This window comes from Spinacia oleracea, chromosome 3 (assembly GCF_020520425.1).
Source record: "Spinacia oleracea cultivar Varoflay chromosome 3, BTI_SOV_V1, whole genome shotgun sequence".
NCBI lineage: Eukaryota > Viridiplantae > Streptophyta > Magnoliopsida > Caryophyllales > Amaranthaceae > Spinacia > Spinacia oleracea.
Genome location: NC_079489.1, coordinates 73,476,267 through 73,482,266, shown reverse-complemented (window position 1 = coordinate 73,482,266; position 6,000 = coordinate 73,476,267).

The window sequence follows — 6,000 nt, the reverse complement described above, 5'->3', positions numbered from 1 at the left end:
TAGGGTGTTTGCGTTGCGATTAGATCGTTTTGAAATTTTAATTTGAAATTTTCAGTTTACGTAATTTTAATTAATTTTAAAATTAATAATTTAAATTATTTTCTTGGATTTTAATTTTGAATATTGTAATTATAATAAATTTTATTTATTCTAATTATTTTACTAAAATTAAAATCATGAATTAATTTAAATACGACTGAAATTAAATTAAACTTTTTGGATTCAATTATAAATTTATATGAGCTTTAAATTTTAATTAAATTTGTATGTTTCCGGTTAGACTAGAAATACATTTTTATGTTTAAAATTAGTAAAGCATATGAATTTATTGGTTTAAGTGGGAGCCCTTTTAGTCATAAACTCTTGATTAGGTCTACAAATCCTTAAGGTTAAAACAACTTGATTAGAATTAATAAGGACTGAATAATTGGTAGATTATTGGTGCCCTTGATTAATTGCTGCAAATGTTTACGTGATGCATAATGTGTTTTAACTAACCAGCTATGTGGGCCATTCATGATAATGAATGGGTGAATGGTATATATTGTATATGTACTGTTTTGCAGGTTATGAAGTGACTAGTATGGCCCAAATAGGATAGAAAATATGGTCTGCGTACCATTAATTTGAATGTAATTGGTCTAAAGTACCAAAGTTGTTTTTCAATTCAAATATGGTCTGCGTACCATCACATAGTTGTAATTAGTTTTAATTATAGCTTATCCTATTTGAAGAAAATGGTGCCTCCCACGGAGATTTTCAAGACGGACTTTGAAGTTAAAGCTTCAAGATGAAGTCGGGCCATACTAGATCACATTTATCTTATGCATGCTTTAAGTTATTTATTGCTTTTAAATATGTCTTAAAATGCATGAGATCAAAAGCTTGATTATGTTGCATGATTAAGGATTTTAGTTCACTTAAAATCTAACCAACATAGTAAGAGCCTTAAGTTCCAAACTTAAAAATTGAGTTAAAAGGTGCCATGCCAAAATATACACTTGCTTGTCTATCCTTTACATCAATCTAGTAATAGTTTTCGCTCAGCGAGGTGTTACTTATTGGTCCTTTTATGTCGTGGCAAAAATCGATAGGTTTACCTAATAAGTTCTTAGACGTGCCTATCAACCAAGAATAGTTTCTAGACTATTAGCAAAAGGCTTTTGCTTACCTAAGATGTTTTAGGATTAAGTCGACAAACTGTGCTTAGTTCTTCAATGATTTTAGGATCTTGGAATCATTTTATTCACACCTGCCGGAACACATAGCTTGAATAAAATGCTTAATAAACATTGAATTATGCATGTATGCTAGAATTTAAGTTTATTAAGAGAAACTGTGAATGGTTATTTATATGTTTATTCTTTTCAATTGTATTTTTTAATATGGCAAACAACAATTCATTCAACATTCGATCAATTCTCGAAAAGGAGAAGTTGAACGGGAAAAACTTCCTTGACTGGCAAAGGAACTTGCAAATAGTTCTTATGCAGGAAGAAAAGGAGTATGTCCTAGAAGAGGCGATGCCCGAAGCCGCAGGCGACGGGGTCACTCAGGCAGCCCTCAATCGTTGGATTGATGCCAACAAGGATGTGAAATGTCTAATGCTCGCCACCATGAGTGCGGATCTGCAGAAAACGTTCATCAACTCAGATGCTTTCACAATCATCAGTGAGTTGAAGAACATGTTCCAAGATCTGGCTCGAGTCGAAAGATTCGAGACTCATAGGCAAATTCTTGAGACCAAGCTTAAGAAAGGCGAGCCCGTAAGTCCACATGTTCGCAAAATGATTGGACTCATTGAGAATATGAGTCGGCTGGATCAGCAATTTTCTCAGGAAATGGCTATAGACACCATCCTCCATTCTCTTCATAGCGGGCATGATCAGTTCAAACTGAACTACAGTATGAATAGTCTGGACAAAACGCTCACTGAGCTTCACGGTATGCTGAAGACCGCTGAAAAGACGCTCAAAAGTGATAAGCAGGATGTGCTTATGGTGCGTGGGGGCAAGTTCAAGAAATCAGGAAAGAAGAGGAATGCTAAAAAAGGTGGCAACAAGGCCAGCCAAACTAAGCAAACTGGCGCCAAATCTGTAAAGAGGAAGGTCAGACAACCCACTTCTGAATCCGAATGCTTCTACTGCAAGAAGAAGGGGCATTGGAAGAGAGATTGCTTGACGCTAAAGGAAGATCAGAAGAACGGAACAGTCGTTCCATCTTCAGGTATTTTCGTTATAGACTGTATACTTGCTAATTCAACTTCTTGGGTATTAGATACAGGTTGTGGCTCACACTTATGTTCCAATCCACAGGGACTAAGAAGAAGTAGAAAGTTAAGCAAGGGTGAAGTCGACCTACGAGTGGGAAATGGAGCACGGATTGCTGCATTAGCTGTAGGAACTTATTATTTGTCGTTGCCCTCCGGGCTAGTTTTGGAACTGGAAGAATGTTTCCATGTTCCAAGTCTTACTAAAAACATCATTTCAGTTTCTTGCTTAGATGCTAAGGGATTTTCCTTTTTAATAAAAGACAATAGTTGTTCGTTTTATTTTAAAGAGATGTTTTATGGATCTGCTAGATTAGTCAATGGACTTTATTTATTAGATCACGACAAACAAGTATATAACATATATACCAAAAAGGCCAAAAAGGATGATTCAGATCTCACCTATCTGTGGCATTGTCGATTAGGCCATATAAACTTGAAACGCTTAGAAAGACTTCAAAAGGAAGGAATTCTAGAACCATTTGACTTAGAGGATTATGGTAAATGCGAATCATGTTTACTTGGCAAAATGACAAAGCAACCTTTCTCTAAAGTTGGAGAAAGAGCAAATCAACTATTGGGTTTAATCCATACAGATGTATGTGGACCAATGAGTACAAATGCTAGAGGTGGTTTCAGCTACTTTATCACTTTCACTGATGACTTCAGTAGATATGGTTATGTCTACCTAATGAAGCATAAGTCTGAATCCTTTGACAAATTCAAGGAATTTCAGAGTGAAGTAGAGAATCAATTAGGCAAAAAGATTAAGGCACTGCGGTCTGATAGAGGCGGTGAATATCTGAGCTATGAATTTGATGACCATCTGAAAGAATGTGGAATTCTATCAGAATTGACTCCTCCTGGAACACCACAATGGAACGGTGTGTCGGAACGGAGGAACAGAACCTTGCTAGACATGGTCAGGTCAATGATGGGTCAGGCCAAACTTCCATTAGAATTTTGGGGACATGCACTAAATACAGCTGCACTCACTATAAATAGAGCTCCGTCTAAAGCTGTCGAAAAGACTCCATATGAATTATGGTTTGGAAAGCCTCCAAATGTGTCTTTTCTTAAGATTTGGGGATGTGAAGTATACGTCAAACGATTAATTTCAGACAAACTTCATCCAAAATCTGACAAATGTATCCTTGTGGGCTATCCAAAGGAAACAAAGGGGTATTACTTCTACAATACATCTGAGAACAAGGTGTTTGTTGCTCGAGATGGTGTCTTTTTGGAGAAAGATCACATTTCCAAAATGACAAGTGGGAGAAAAGTAGACCTCGAAGAAATTCGAGTCGAACAACAAACTCTAGAGAATGCTCAAGATGACATTCAGGATGAAACTCAGAGATCTTTAGAAGAATCTGGTGAGAATCATGGTCAAACTAGAAATGTTACCCCGCGTAGATCGCAAAGATATAGATCTCAACCGGAAAGGTACTTAGGTATTTTGACGAACGAGAGCTATGACGTTCTATTACTTGAAAGTGATAAACCTGCGACTTACAAACAAGCTATGACGAGCCCTAGCTCCAAGCAATGGCAAGAAGCCATGCAATCTGAATTAGACTCCATGTCTGAAAACCAAGTATGGGATTTGGTCGATTTGCCAGATGGCTACCAAGCCATTGGAAGCAAATGGGTTTTCAAACTGAAAAAGGACAAGGATGGGAAACTTGAAGTTTTCAAAGCTAGATTGGTTGCAAAAGGTTACAGGCAAGTCCACGGTGTGGATTACGATGAAACCTTTTCAACAGTTGCAATGCTAAAGTCTATTCGGATAATGTTAGCAATCGCTGCATATTACGATTACGAAATATGGAAGATGGATGTCAAAAGCGCTTTCTTAAACGGCGTTTTAACAGAAACTGTGTTTATGACACAACCTGAAGGTTTTGAGGATCCAAAGAATGCTAAAAAGGTATGCAAGCTAAAGAAGTCAATCTACGGATTGAGGCAGGCATCCAGGAGCTGGAATATACGTTTTGATGAAGCAGTCAGTGACTTTGGTTTCATCAAGAACGCAGACGAATCTTGTGTATACAAGAAGGTCAGTGGGAGCAAAATTGCTTTCCTAGTATTATATGTCGACGACATATTACTTATCGGAAATGACATTCCTATGTTGAACTCTGTCAAGATTTGGCTTGGGAAATGTTTTTCGATGAAAGATCTAGGAGAAGCACAGTACATATTGGGCATCAAGATTTACAGAGATAGATCTAAAAAGATGATTGGACTTAGTCAAAGCACTTATATCAATAAGGTGCTTGATAGGTTCAAGATGGCGGACTCCAAGCGAGGCTACCTACCCATGTCTCATGGAATGACTCTAAGCAAGAATCAGTGCCCAAAAACACTTGATGAGCGTAGACGAATGAATGGGATTCCATATGCATCATTGATTGGTTCAATAATGTATGCTATGATATGTACACGCCCGGATGTTGCGTACGCACTCAGTGCTACGAGCAGATACCAGTCAGACCCAGGAGAGGCACATTGGACTGCTGCCAAGAATATTCTGAAGTACCTGAAAAGGCACAAAGATGACTTCCTGGTCTATGGTGGAGATGATGAATTAATTGTTAAAGGCTATACGGACGCAAGTTTCCAAACCGACAAAGATGATTTCAGATCACAGTCTGGGTTTGTCTTCTGCCTCAACGGAGGAGCAGTAAGCTGGAAAAGTGCTAAGCAAAGCACCATTGCGGATTCTACAACTGAAGCGGAGTACATTGCTGCACATGAAGCAGCAAAGGAAGCTATATGGCTAAGGAAGTTCATAGGTGAACTTGGTGTAGTCCCCTCCATTAAAGGACCAATAGCCCTGTATTGTGATAATAACGGAGCTATTGCACAGGCAAAGGAGCCTAGACACCACCAGAGAGTCAAGCATGTACTTCGTAGATTTCACCTTCTACGAGAGTTCGTTGAAAGAAAAGAAGTCAGATAAGAAAAATTGGAACTGATGACAACATATCAGATCCATTGACTAAACCTCTGCCGCAGGCGAAGCACAACTCGCACACTGCAGCTATGGGAATCAAGCATATTGGAGAATGGCTTTGATGTCTCTGTTTAATGTTTTAAAGTTTTAGAGTTTAAATCTTTGTAAAACATTATTGGTTAATCATTCACAATAAATGAAAAGAATTCATTTTTCCATTTAATTTGTGGTTTATTAAATGATGAGTCCCTTCAATTTGACAATATATTCAAGATAGACTGTCAGGACCAGTCCTGTGACTAAGAAATGTCTATCAAGTGAACTTGAATGTCAAAGGTTGAAAATGGTCCCTAGTCGGAGTTTTCTGTAAAATTGGATGCATAGAAAACGTTAGACGACTAGAATGCAAGATGACTAGTAGTTCAAGAAACAGAACTACTAGTCATCTTGCATTCCAGTCGTCTAACATTTTCTATGCGTCCAATTTTATAGAAAACTCCGACCAGGGACCATTTTAAACCTTTGACATTCAAGTTCACTTGATAGACATTTCTTAGTTACAGGACTGGTCCTGACAGTCTATCTTGAATATATCGTCAAATTGAAGGGACTCATAACTTAATAAACCACAAATTAAATGGAAAAATGAATTCTATTCATTCATTGTGAATGATTAACCAATAATGTTTTACAAAGAATTAAACTCTAAAACTTTAAAACATTAAATAAGGACATCAAAGCCATTCTCCAATATGCTTGATTCCCATAGCTG